The sequence below is a fragment of the Chionomys nivalis genome, chromosome 11 (assembly GCF_950005125.1).
Source record: "Chionomys nivalis chromosome 11, mChiNiv1.1, whole genome shotgun sequence".
In the NCBI taxonomy this organism is placed as follows: Eukaryota; Metazoa; Chordata; class Mammalia; order Rodentia; family Cricetidae; genus Chionomys; species Chionomys nivalis.
The window spans coordinates 6,356,837-6,371,161 of NC_080096.1; the positions used below are offsets into that span (position 1 = coordinate 6,356,837).

The 14,325-nt window shown below is 52.5% G+C and overlaps 1 protein-coding gene across 1 annotated transcript in view; it reads left to right on the forward strand.

Moving 5' to 3' along the window:
• The first annotated feature begins 4,152 nt into the window (after positions 1-4,152).
• Positions 4,153-14,325, forward strand: part of Spsb1 (splA/ryanodine receptor domain and SOCS box containing 1) — a 61,005-nt gene continuing 50,832 nt past the window's right edge. The window contains exon 1 of the mRNA XM_057784579.1: positions 4,153-4,307. The gene's annotated coding sequence lies outside the window, so the exon portion shown is untranslated. The remainder of the gene's footprint in view (positions 4,308-14,325) is intronic.

The window sequence follows — 14,325 nt, forward strand, 5'->3', positions numbered from 1 at the left end:
ACTGAGCTGAATCCCAGTTGCACAGAATGACTGTTTCTCTCTCAACACCTTCTCAGAGTCTTAGGAACTCTTCAAGCCTGGGTCCTACCCAAAGCCTGGCATAGTTTAACGGAAACTTTTCTCTGAATGTTTGATAGAGCTATACTGCAATCTCACATTCTGCCAGCAGGTGTCACTGTTCAATAACATATGATGCTGAACCAGCACCGTGTTCAATAACATGTGGTCCTGCGCAACCCCCACCCCGGACAAATGTAGGAAGGATGGACACACCAATTCATAAAAGTCACAAGATCAAAATCTGTGAAAGAACAAATCTAGGTTTACTTTGTGAGAGAAAGCTTAGACTACGGGTGCCCAATGACCTACATTTATTTATGTGCCTCAGTGTTTGTTCTTTCTGATTTGGTAGCTCTTGCCACTTGTCTGTGTCTTGGATTGCTCTCACAAATCTCTGGGAATCTCTAAACACCTCAAAACCTTTTGATTTCATCCTAACACAATGCCCTGCACTCACATTTGTTAAAGGAACACACACCTAGGAGGAGGTGCCCCTGTGAACCCTGGAAAACACACGTAGAACAGTTTTGTGGATAACAAAGCTGAATCTCTCGGGCTGAGTAAAACACCACACAACTGTGAAGACCTGAGTTCAAATCCCCAGCATCCATGCACAGTAGGCCGTGGTCATGATCGTCTATAATCTCATTTCGACACTAATACTTCGAGATGGGAGGTGGAGGCTGGAGAATCCCCAGAAGCTCTGGCAAAGGCCTGGCAGAAAGGAAGCCATTCTAAAGAGACACACCGTCTCTCAGTATGACTGTCAGACTATTGAAACAGTGGACCCCAGAGAAATGGAAATGTCCCCAGGAATCTCATGCTGGCAGAAGGAAAGGACACCAGCCGTGGGGGGTGGGAGGGCTTGTCTCCCAGAGAGATTTCTCACAGTTCCTAAGAACTCATCAGTCCTCCCACGGGATGACACTGAAGCCCTGCCAGTGACGGGCCAGTGATGACGGGCCAGTGATGACGGGCCAGTGACGGGCCAGTGATGACGGGCCAGTGATGACGGGCCAGTGATGACGGGCCAGTGATGACGGGCCAGTGACAGGCCAGTGATGATGGGCCAGTGATGACGGGCCAGTGATGACGGGCCAGTGATGACGGGCCAGTGACGGGCCAGTGACGGGCCAGTGACGACGGGCCAGTGACGACGGGCCAGTGACGGGCCAGTGATGACGGGCCAGTGACGGGCCAGTGACGGGCCAGTGATGACGGGCCAGTGATGATGGGCCAGTGATGACGGGCCAGTGACGGGCCAGTGATGACGGGCCAGTGATGACGGGCCAGTGACGGGCCAGTGACGGGCCAGTGATGACGGGCCAGTGACGGGCCAGTGACAGGCCAGTGATGACGGGCCAGTGACGGGCCAGTGATGGGCCAGTGACGGGCCAGTGACGGGCCAGTGACGGGTGGAGCCGCGTTTTGACTGGGACAGCTTAGATGCTGTCCATATTCTTGGCTTCTGTCTCACCTCAGAGCCCCCCAAATGAACTTGTGGGATTTATAAGCTCTCTTTGTCCCTCTTCCCAGTGCAACCATATGAATACATCTTCTTTTTCTGCCTCCCATGTTTAATTTGGCTCTGTTAATTGGCTTATTGAGGACGGGTGGCTGGCCTGATTTGAAACACAATTTGTAACCCCAAGTTAGCCTGGTGTATGCAGAAGCAAGTAAGAGACCCTTGTCTCAGATGAGGTGGAAGGTGAGGACCAATGCCTGAGGTTGTCCTGACCTCCACATGCATGCTGTGGTACATTGGTACCCACATTTCCATACACCAGCAAGCACCCAAAATACCCTCAAAACAAACAATCCCCATAGGTTACGGGGATTGTCCATAGGCCATGGACACTCAGTGGGTGAACGACAGAGTTGGAGTTTACCCTTGGCTACTCCTATTCCCAAGGACCTCGGAGAAGATGGGAGCCTATGGTCTTTTGAGAACAGCAGGATTCTTCCCTTCTGACCCCAACTGTCCGAGACATCTCAAGCTAGACCTCGGACCATCATCAGAAAAAGCAAGCCTGTGCAAGTTTGTTCCCTAGTGATGCAGTCTTATCATTTCCTCAAGATTAAAGAAGTGAGCAAACTCTATCGCAGTGTCCATGATACAAAGATGTGGAGTGGGTGTGGGAGGGCAGAACTGGGAATCTCCTCCCCGTGGCTCACAGGCCTGACTCAGGCTTCAAGCATTCATCAGCTGACCTTCCAACGGCGTTTATCAGCTGGTGTTACACTGTTGCGAGAACATGACTTCGTAGCAAACAATAGCATCAGGCCCTGTTACTCCTCACAGTCTGGCCTTGAGGAGTCTGTGATAGTGCTGGCTCTGAGTCACCGGGGTCACTGCTACGTGACTTAGCATCTGACATCTAGCCTACCTTCCCGGTGTTCGGGGGCCGGGAGAAGAAGACTGTCAGTACCTAGGTACCCAACAGTATCGGAACTTAAGAGTTCAAGACTTTTGAGAACTCTTTCTTGGGGCCATTCTAATCATTTGAAATGTGCCCCCAGTCTGTCCTGGAAACTGTCCCCCAGGCAAAAGGCAAGGCCTGGAAGAATACTTTTTGGGGAACCTGAACGTATGTGGGCCCCTGGTGTGTGGCTGTCCTCCCATGCTGGAGGAGGTCGGTGGCTGCTGTGATCACTCCAGAATGCTACAAGTCTTCAAACTGTGAAAGGGCTGATGGGAGAGAGTCATGATGATCAGCCAAGGGCAAACACCCCGAGGTACCGACAAGGCTGCCCCTCTAAATAGCTGTGAACTTAAACCTATAGGGCCCCCAGAGGGGCCACATACACTCCCCCCCCCTTGCAGGCCCACCTTGTCCATTGCAGGTGGAAACATCTGTGGGTTTTCAAACAAAACTAAACTTATCTGTAACATAATTACTCTGGCCCTTAGGGTTTCATCTTCACCGGCCACAGTATTTATAGCACCTCCTCTGGCATTCCCTACCACCCACAGGTGAAGAGTGGGGAAATCTTAGGGGGATTTCGTCTAGACAGGAATGTGAAATCCCCCCAGTCACCTGTGACCACTCTCTGTGCACAGTGAGGGAAAGAAAGATTTCTTCCAGACTAGAGGCTCATAAAGGTGGAGACTGCCTGTCGCTCATGCGGTCCTAAGCTAGGGGTACTGTGGATACCCATGTAACCAGCCCCTGGGGGTTTGGAAGTCTTGAGATGCCTGCCTGGCCCGATGGGTGCAGAAAGAGTGAGAACAGTCCAGTAGGATTACTAATTGATTCATATACTTACTGCCCCTTTGCACGTAGGCATTACAGAACCTTAAAACTCGGAGTTTAGGGCGGTGGTGGCGCGCACATTTAATCCCAGCACTTGGGAGGCAGAGGCAGGTAGATCTCTGTGAGTTCGAGGCCAGCATGGTCTACAGAGTGATTTCCAGGACAGCCAGGGCTATACAGCCTCTAAAAAAAATTTTTTTTAAAAATCTCAGAGTTTCAAACGAATTAAGCAAGGTTTTGCTCCTGTGATTATTGTTATAACCTCACCCTGCCAAACGTGCCCCCGCCCCCATGAATGAACCTCAACTCCCCAATGCAGGGCCTGGCACTACCGCAGCCCCCCGCAGGCTTTCCGTTATTACAATCCCGGCTTCAGGCCCAGCCTTTCTCAAAAACTCCTCCAGAGGGATCGAAGCTGTTGGTGCAGACGCCAGGGTAGAGATGCCTGGCTGCAGCCTCCACCACCCCAGGGAGCCTCCGCAAGAGGGCGGGGGCGGGGGCTGCAGAGCTCGCCCGCCCGCCGTCCCGCCCCGCCCCGCCTCAGCACCCTGTGCGCCCTGCGCTCTCGGGCTCCTCGCAGCGCTCAGCGCTGGGAAACCCACGACTTGGCCGGGAGAGTAGAGGGGCGTGGCGGGGAGAAGGGGCGGGACACGGCATGGGCGTGGCTGGCAGAAGCCGAGAGGGCGGGGGTAAAGGGCGTGACCCGAGGGAGGGCGTGGCGTAAGGGACTCGACAAGGGGCGTGGCAGGGCGTGCAAACCCCGCCCCTGGCACGTCCCTCTGTCCCTCCACCCCCCACTTTAGAGCGGTCCGTTGGTTTTTTTTCTCAGTGCACGAGTCGCGCTCGAGCGGCCCGCGGGCTTGCAGCAGGAATCAGCTCCAGGCGCTGGCGCCGGGGCCGCGGGAAGGAAGCTATTTCGTTCTCTGCAGCAGCGGGCGCGGCCCGGAGCCCCGCGAGCGTCCAGAGCTCCAGGGGCTGCGGCCTCTCTGCACGGTAGGTGGCGCGGGACGCCGAAGACCGGGTGGGTGGGCGCGCGGTGGGCCTCTGGGACCCGAGGAGGAGGCAACGTGGGGACCGCCGCGCTGTGGGAACTGAGAGGGTGGGCGCGGGACAGAGCGTGGGTATAGGGTGGGCACCCGGCGCGAAGCGCTGGCTCTGGAGCCCTGTTCGCTGTGGGTCCCTGGAGAGGGGCCGGGCGCCGCCCAGCGCGCTGCTGCCTGTGCTGCTGAGGGCGGCTCCTGGAGGCTCCAGGGTTCCACCTGCGGGGGCGGCACTGGGCGGGGGCCTCAGTGGAGCGGGGACTGTCGCGCCGTGGGATGATCCGCGGCGGCTGCAGAACGGAAAGAAGCCTGGGGCGCGCGATAGTCTCCGGGCGCCCTAGGGTTCTGACTTTGGTTGCCCAAGTAGAGTGGACCCCTTCTGCAGCGAGCATCGCGACCCTGCTGAGTTAGTTTCGCTTTTCCCGCCAGTCTGGGTTCTTATTTGCAGCGGTTACTACTGTCCCGGTCCCCCTCTTGCTGCGGCCCCGTAGCGCCTCTCTATGGGAGACCGCCTGGTGTCACTGCGCTTGGCGCCAGCCACCCCGGAGCCGCCGATGCTTCTCCCGGCAACCGAGGTTATGTCAGGAAATCGATGGAAACAGAGAAACAGGAGCAGCCTGAGTCGCTGGTGAAGCAGCGGGATGGATTGCCCCGCTCCTGCCGAGTGTGTAAAGAGTCGTTAGTTTCCAAGTTTACCAATGTGCGATGGCAAAGGCTCTGAATTTTCGTCAAATGGTGCCTTTAAAGATGCTGGCCGGCCAGGAAGTTGTGTGCTTTTGAGTATGGGCGTGTGTCCTCGTGTGTTTGTGTGAGTGTCTGTCAGTGTATCCTTGTGAATATGTGTTTTCTAAGTGTTCTTGCGTATTCACATATTTCTGTGGCATGAGCATGTGCTGTGTGTGTGTGCGCGCGCGCGCCATCTGGGGTAACCAGTGGGGCTGGCCATTGGCTCTCCAGGCTATGGAGTATGACCCCCTTGCTTGTTTGGTTTTGGTAAGTGGGGTATTGCTGGAGCGTTAGCTGGCACCCATCCAGGGAAGCCCCTGTGAGTACCATCTGACCAGGGCTCAGGCTCTTCTTTCTCTCTTCCTCTCTTTTTCTCTGAAAGTAAACTGTGCAGTGTGGTGGTGAGCTGGCAGAGGCTGCTTCCTGAGTGAGTAATATTTAATTAAATACTCGAGTTAGTAGCATCAGAAGCTGCTCATGAGCTGAGTTCCAACAGGTGTTTATAGGAACAGTGCTGTCCCCCATGCGAAGGCTTGGTGTCCTTGAAGGTGTGTGTGTGTGTTTGTACACACTGAGGTAGGATGGCCTGGAGGGAGTTAGCTTTCTTCATATTTGTTAGGTCTGAGGAGAGTAGACGGCTTTTCTAACTTCCATCCCTGGGAGGTAGAGATCATTACGCCAACATTAGTGGCACAGACAGAAGGAATCATGGAGTCGGGGAAAACACTACATCACTTAGAGAATATCCAGCTAGACCAGCCCTTTCCCAGTGGAAGCCCAGTGGAGAGGTTGGGTGGCTTACCCAAAGGGCTATGGACCAAGCTCCAAGTCCTCTCCTGGCTGTTGTTGGTTAGTGTCCCCGGCACTGAGGTCATAGGCCAGGCAGCTGCGGAGTGATGAACTGGATTAGATCATTTGAACCATTTCTGCTCCCCCTCTTTCTGCAGGGAGCTCTTCCAGTAGATGGTGGTTATCTGGATGGGAGGTGTGGAGTTGCTGAATCCAGAAACTTTACAAGTCTTTTTCTTGACTTAGCCTAGATCCTACTTAAATCAGCCAGACCAAGCCCTGGGGAGAAGCCACAGCTGTTAGAGTCTCAGGAAGGAGTGGTCTTGCCTGGGGCCCTGGGTGAGGTCACTTAGGGGGTAAATGAGGCTGCCTGAGTGTGAGGTTGTGCCAGGCAGGGTGGACACACCCTTCAATGGGTTCCTCACAGCTACTGCGTAAAACTGGGCCCCTCGGAATCAGCATAGAATTCTCCTTGCTCTTAGGAGGTGCTGCTGCTCATGGAGATGTGGGTGCACCCTTCTAGAACCTGCCATCTTCTCCTTCCTGGGCGGATGAAGCTTGCAGGCAGAGGTATCTTCACTTTAGCCAAGTCTTTGCTTCTTACTGGGTTCCAAGTTTAGTCTAGGAATTTCACACCACTCCCTTTCAGAAACAGGGTGTGGCCGGTATGCGTGAATTGATTCATCCTCGTGTTATGGGTGTACAACGCGTGACAGGTGTGCCTCAGTCTGTCTAGGTGTAAGTGCACAGACCCTGCATTCACTGCAGGCCAGGTCAGTGAACACAGAGCACATGGCTGTCTGTCATCTAGGGCTTTCAGTGCACCCCTTTCCCCCATTGGCATCCTCTCCATCGGAGAGTCTGAGTGATGCCCATGCTGCCAGGGCTCTGATACAAGCCTTTGTCTTACTCTTGGTGGGCAGAGGCTTGAGCAATGTCCTGGTACTCTGATTGAAGCCTTTGACACGTTAACTTGTCTACACTTCCCGGAAGCTCTGGACTGTGGGCTCTCCCTCCTTCCGTCCCTCTTTGCCCCAGCTGGCAGGTTACGTAGTCAAGATCTGTTTGCCATTCAATGGTGAAGTCAAAATTCCAGTCCAGACTTTAGTCACCAGAATGGCGTCTCCCTCTTCTGCCTTTCCTGTCCCCTCAGCAAGTTTGTGTTAACTTTTAAAGTTTTTATTATTGTGTGTTTATGTGTATATGGTGTGTGTGTGTGTGTGCGTGTGTGTGTGTGTGCAGAGGTCAGAGGACAACCTTGGAGAATCTCTTCTCTCTACATTATGTAGGTGCTGGGGATCAAACTCAGGTTGTCAAGCCTGTGTAGCTAGCCTTGTCTGCCGAAACATCTTGACGGCCTTGTTAATTTTTTTAAATGATTTTTTTTGTTGTTACAAAAAAAAAAATCTAAGCTTGCATCAGTGGAAAGGAGAATATACTGAATAGGTCCCTACATTCCCTCACCAGTTTCAAGGACCAACACAGGCACCTACATGGATGCCCGTATGAGCACATGCATGTACACATACATGTTGGGATATTCTGAAGCAGAACTATGTTGTCAGTTTACCTGTAGCTACCTTTTAAGACGAACTTAAGGGGGGAATCGAATTTATAAGTGACCGTGTCACTCCTTATGAGGGTAAGATTTGGGTCAGTGTGCCGCCAGCACTTTGGAGGTGACGTTGACACTTATCTATATTCCGGTCAAGAAGATTGCGCAGCCAGTCAGGGCCTCCAGCTTGGTGCCACTCTTCAGAACCTCTGGGCCGCATCTTGCTTATTTAGCCTTGTAAATGTTCTGTGCATTGCCTAATATTAAAATGAATGAGTCTGAGGGTCATGAGGCAAACCACATCAGCTTAGGCTCCCTCGGCCTCCCTGAAGAGTTGGGCAAGAGAAGCCGCCGAGGCACAGCCAGCTCTGCCTGCTGTGGAGGCCCAGGCCTTGTGCAATGCTGGTGCCGGGGGTCCGGCGTCAGGGTAAGAGAAATGATTTGTCAACAAATTCTGGACCAGACCTCAACCCAAGCTTAGCTCTTCAGCTGGTGCAGTGCCGTCCGTGGCTGGAGTGGGTCTGGGGGCCTCTGCTTCCCCCATGCAACGTTCGGGAAAAGAAGAGTAGCTCTGGGCCGCCGGGGCCAAGTGTGGAGGAGATTGGGATGTGACCTCACACTCAGAAAAGGGCAGCAGAGTGGGACTCCAGCCACTCAAGGTGCCCTGCCCGTGACAAGGTCTCCAGTCTGCCCCTCACTGTGAACCCTGCTTACCAGGTTACCTGAAGCTGCTGGCTGTGTTTTGGGCCACCTTGATGGGTAAAGTTACAGCTTTCTGAGTTACTTTTCTTGTTGCTAAGACAGAATACTGGACAAAAGCAGCTTAAAGAAAGGGTTATTTCGTCATTTTGGGGAAGGTGTGGCGCAGAAGCCTGAGGTGTCTGGTCCTGTGGTGGTCACATAATCAGAAAACATGGAAAGACGGTGCTGGGACTCAGCTCGCTTTCTCATATTTCTTTAGCCCAAGAGCATCCCAGACATTGCCACTCACACTCAAGGTGGGTTTCCCGCCTTAGCTATACCTCTCTTGAAATAACCTCACGGCACACCCAGAGAAGCGTCTCCTAGGTGAGTCTAAATCCCATTATAAGTTGACCAGGCAAGCTAAATATCATAGCACCCCTATCTTGTGAACATCTGTGTCTGCTTCTCACCTCATCCCTAAGGAGCAAAGGCTCTTGCCCTTTGGGTCACCTTACCTGTGCAAGGTGACCTGCCCTCCAGAACAACTTATGTTCACTGGAAAGAACCCATAAGCCTATGGGGACGGACTTTGTGGGTATGGGGCCATGGTGGCAGGGGGCACAGAGTTGGGTCTGCTGAACTGATTGGTGCTGAGAGTTTTAATTTAGTATTGCAGTTCTAAGAGTTATGAAGGACGCTAACAGGTTGACTGGCTGGCTGAAACATGAAAAGCTGGCACTCTGTGTTGGAAAGGAGATGCCAAATCTCCCTGGGTTTAATGAAGGAAAGAATCGGCAGCTGGAAAGATTGGAATTCCAGAGGGGCAGGCAGATCTCCCACTTAAACCTCACCGCCCATCCTGGGAAGGTCCAAAAGTTGAACTTCCCACCAGTACTCTCGGAAACGGATTCGGGAGAAGAGACCCACCACTCCTGATGTGCTGGTTGCTCTTCTCAGGCCTTATGTGGAACCCTGAGGACTCTGAGATCAGTGGGAGTAATTGGATGGGGCAGAAGGAGGCCGAGTGGTGGCTCGCAGCCTCCAAAGCCCAGGTGGGTGTAATCAGTAATTATGGTAATAGAGGCGGCGCAGAGCAGCAATCACAGGCGTCTGGCTCGTGCAGACTTATGGGGCTGGCGAGTTAATCACCATGTTCCTAGAAGTGAAATAGATGGGAAGCCTGCTGCATTCTTGACCGTGCAAGCAGAAAGCCTCTGGGGTGGGTGAACTGAAGACAGGCTCAAATCATAACAACGGAAGCGGAAGCGTGGCTCCTCCACTGTTTCCAGCTTGAACCAGTTTTCAGGCCCTGAGCTCAATGACAGGGAGGCCAGGCCTACCTGAGTACACCCAGTATCACTCGCGAAAACTTATACTGTTAATCTTTTGGCCAGGCCTCCCGGAGGCCCTTTGAGCAGGATGACTGTGCACTGGGAGAAAGGAACAGAGTACCCCGGGCCTCCTGGATGTTGCCGTGAGCTGACTTGAGTCCAGGAGACTGGAATTGTCATTGTGGTCCTCCCTTCCGACAGGGGCTGATGGAAGTCATGTGATTCATGGATTTTCAGTTTAGATCCAACTCGGAGGGTGCTGTGGGTCCCTGAACATATCCTGTGGTTATTTTTTTCCCAACCCCAGAGTGTAATTGGAGCAGAAAGTATAGCAGCTGGCAGAATCAGCACATTGACTCTGACCTGCGGAGTCAGGGCCTGCTACGGGGACCAAAGTCAAATGGAATCCTTTAGATATGTGCCCGCCCAGGGAGATCATACATCGGAAGCAATGCCATCCCCTTTAGGGGGATTTCAGAGATGAGCACCCCCATCATGGGTTTGAGAGATGCCAAGGGTGACGGTCTCTCCACCCAGATCCCCATTCAACTCAACAAAAGACACGCAGCCTATGCAAAACACGTATGGGTCTCAGAGAATAATGCTGCCCACCATTAACTGGACCAAGTGTCCACTCCAGCTTAGCTGCCATTACAGATGTGACTTTCTTGTTTACACAAATGCACACATCTGGTACCTGGCATATAGCTATTGACCTGGCAAATGCCTTTTTCTCCAGACCAGTCCATAAGACCTTCCAGACCTTTCAGCGGGCAAGGCCAGTAATACAATGCGTGGTTCCACCTGAGGGGCAGTCAGCTCCCCTGTGCTGTGGCACAGTTTCATTCCCGGGGACAGTCCTGCTTACCTTTCCCTTCTACCATACACCCCGCGTTGTAATGGTGTTAATAATATGATGCTGATTGGATTAACACAGCAAGAGGTGAAAACCACCCTGAATTACTAGTAAGACAGCTTCATGACAGAAGTTGGAAATAAGACCTACTGAAGTTTAGAGGGCCCTTTGCATCAATGAAGTTTGTGTGAGTTAGTGGTTTGAGGCATGCCGGAACACCCCTTCCTAGGCAAAGAATAAGTTGTTGTGCCTTGCCCTGTCTCCAACCCAGAAAGGAGCATAATGTTAGCAAGCAGACATTTTGGACTTTGGAGATAGTACATTCCTCGGTTGGGTGTGTTACTCTGGCCCATCTATTGAGGGACTCTTCAAGCTGCTGGATTTGAGCTGGACCGGACTGGGAGAAGGCTCTGCAACAGATCCAGGCTCCCCTACCGACTGCTTTTGTGTTTGGGCTGCATGATCCAGAAGCTCCAGTGATCCTTGAGGTGTGGTGGTAGATAAGGATGCTATTTGGAGCCCTTGGCAGCTCCACATGTGAATCACTGCACAAGTGTTTGGGATTTTGGAGCATGGCCCAGCTGCTATCCCCAAATAACTACTCTCCTTTTGAGCCTCCCTTGGCATGCTGCTGGGTCTTACTGGAAAGCCAACCTTTGACCATGGGCCACCACTTTGTCATTTGATCGGAGCTACGCATATGAGCTGGTGTTATTAGACTGCCCTAAGCCATCACGATGGATATGTACATGGGAGCAGTCTGTGACCAGCAAAAGGTATTTATATGCATCTGAGTGGTGCCTGAAGGCTCAAGCGTGTCTCAGTAGATGGAAGACATGTAGCTAGATATATGTTCAAGTAAATGGCCCCTAAAAGATGATCTCAGTAAAGGGGATGTTAGTGTTCAAGTGGACAGGGATGATTTGTTTTGAAGATAACTGGCCAGCTTCTTTCCTATTGCCCAATGATGTCCTAAAGTAGCCGTGGTGCCAGAGAAGAACGCTGTGTGAGAAACAGAAAGACTGACGCTTGGGAATTATGTATGTAACATGCATTCATGGTTTGTTTCTGCCTGGTGAAAGGGGCTGACAGCTCCTGAGGAATGACATGTGAGGTTGACCGCTAGCTCTGCATGCACAGACATGCATGCATGCACACATCCATCCATGAAAGTGGACACGGACACACACGCACGCACGCACACACACGGCGTCTGGTGAGGAGGCTGGAGCTGAAAGGTCAGGGGAGGTAGCTGTCTAACCCAGACCTGCAAGTTGGGAGGTGAGCTGGTAGCACTCCTGGGGTACAGTGGGCAGACTTTGGGAGCTCATTGGACATGGGATGTTAAAGAAGGCTGAAGAACTATAGGTGTTTCCGAGAAACCCAGCTAATGAGGTCATCGTGGATCCAGAGCCTAGAGCGAGGTCTAGAGACTAGGTCCACGGAGGCCCTTCCATCCTGTCCTGGTGAACATGGCCCGAGTAGACCTGTCCACATAGACAGGAAGACTTGGGGTGAGAGAGAGACCTGGACTAGCAGCTAGGAACTGGAGCTTCTTTGTAAGGAGGTTTCTCTGCAAACATATTGCATGGCATGAGGTGAGATGCCGTGGGGAGATGGAGCCATGTTGGGCATCTTCTTCCAGAACTGGGCAGACCTGTGGTGGCTTCTCAGGCTGGGTGTTCCCTCCTGGTGCTCCTACCTGGTACTCCATGTCTGAGGAGTGACCACTCTTGAACATCAGCAGGTACTTGCTACCTGATGTGTGTCGGGGCCTCTAAGATGAGTATCAGAGTGTCCGAGAACCCTCTGGAAAACCTTTCTGTTTATGGTTTTATGCTTCTGTTTCCATTTTTAAAATTTCGAGAGAAAACTCTAAAATCGACTGTCTTAACATTTCTTCTTTCCAGTCTTGGGGATTGAACCCAGAGCCTTGTGCGTGCTGGGGAAAAGTTCTACCACTGAGCCACACTTTCGGCCCCTGGGTTTTTGAGACAGAGTCTTGTTTTAGCTTAGATTGACCTGGAACTTGTGATCCTCCAGCCTCAGCTTCCAGGGTGCTGGAGTTACAGGTATGCTCAGTTTGTATGATGGTAGAAATAGAACCCAAGTCTTTGGACTAGTACTTTACCAGCCAGGCTACATCTCCAGCCAGGGGGAAGGTGGCTTTGTGGTCCGCAAGTCTGGGTGCCAGAGAGATATGGCTCTGACTTCTTGGCCTTTAAGTGCCTCTCCAGCCTGGTCCTGGAACGAGAGGAATAACACCAGTCATGGCCCAGCCTCCATTCCCAGGTCTCTGGACTGTGGTCAACACTCTGGCCTCTGCCTCCTAACTTCCTTTACCGTCCTAACCCCCCTAAGCCTGATCCAGCACCTTTGTTACTAGACCTACTCAGCAGAGGTCACCAATGACCTGTCCCCATGACCCACACACTTGGGGGTACCCTTGCCCTTCCCTGTGTTAGGGCTTCCTGGCCCCTCCTTGGGTCTCTCCTGCTGCTACCAGACCCTGTTTGCATCACTGCTTCCTGGCACTGATCCCCAACCCTGAGACCTTCCTGTTCATCAACTGGCTTTTGGTTGCTGAGACAACTATGTGTGAGAAACAACCCAGAAAAAGACAGATGGATTTGGGGCTGGTGGTTTCAGATTTTGTAGTCCGTGGTCACTCAGCTCTGCTGCTTCTGGGCCCGTGTGAATTTGCACCTCTCATGAGCAGTAGGGCATGTGACGAGCGAAAGTGCACACCTCACAGCTGCTGGGAAGCGCAGAGACTGGCATGCGGACGGCTACACCATCCTCTCTCCATTTCTTCCTGACAGCTTCTTGCATTCTTTCCCTACTCAGTCCGGCGTTCAGTGTGGGCTGTCTGAAGTCCCAGCTTCTCTAGAGATGGTTCTGCTAGAAGTCAGAATCCTTGTCAGGTGCCTCTGCCGGGCTCTGTGCTTGCCTCCCTCCAATGGCCCTGGGAGGCAGATACTGCTGCCCTGTTTATGGGTGAGAAGAGCGAAGTACAGAGATGTTCCCTGAGCTGTGGACAGCTTCCAGGTGCCTGGTGGACCCCAGGAATATGTGGAGCCCAGACACATGTGCCCATGAGGAGGGTCCTGCCAGGCTGGGGAGTTTTCTTGGTTGGCGCAGGGAAACTGGCCCTCATGGAGAAGACTTAGAAGTGGCTGCATTACTGTTTAGCAGGTGGCATTCTCTGTCAGGCTCAGGTCGTTTGTGGGCTCAGGGTGCTCTTGTACCCGTCTTTCACCATCTCTCCCCAAGTTGTTTCTGAGATGTGTTAATTGATGAATTTTTTTTTTCTTTCTCAACTTGCCTGTTTTACCTTGCATATAAAATAAAACATAGCGGCCAGTCAGTGGTGGCGCACGCCTTTAATCCCAGCACTAGGGAGGCAGAGGCAGGCGAATCTCTGTGAGTTCGAGGCCAACCTGGTCTACAAGAGCTAGTTCCAGGACGGGAACCAAAAAACTACAGAGAAATCCTGTCTCGAAAAATCAAAAAAATAAATAAATAAGTAAAATGAAATAAAACATAGCAAGTGGGGATCCTGGACAGTGTCTCTCAGAAGACCCAAATTCAAATCCCTGCTCCTTCCAACTGGCTGACTTCCCGAGTCAGGTCATCAATGCCCCCTTGGCAGTGCTGCCGTCCACCGACCAAGGCGTAGGTGTCTAGCTGTGTGGTGTCGCTCTTGCCTCAAGTCTTTCTCTTGTGGGGTCTGTGATGATAAGATACTCCTGCAGCTGTTGTGGGCGGCCACAGAGGAAACCAGCTGTCAGAGGGGTTCGTCCATCCGTTAGGGGATCACAGGAAGCCTGCAGACCCAAAATTAACACAGGAGTCAGCGAGTGCTAGACTTTGTGAAGAGTGAGCCCTACCTGTCCTTTGCTCTGTGAAACCCTTCAGGGGTTTCTGAATGAGCCCTGTAGACAGGCAGAAAGCCCGCAGAAACAGAGTCATGTGGCTTGAGTCCTCTGCAAAGGAGGGAGACCTTCACATTCTTTCCGGATCCCAAGCT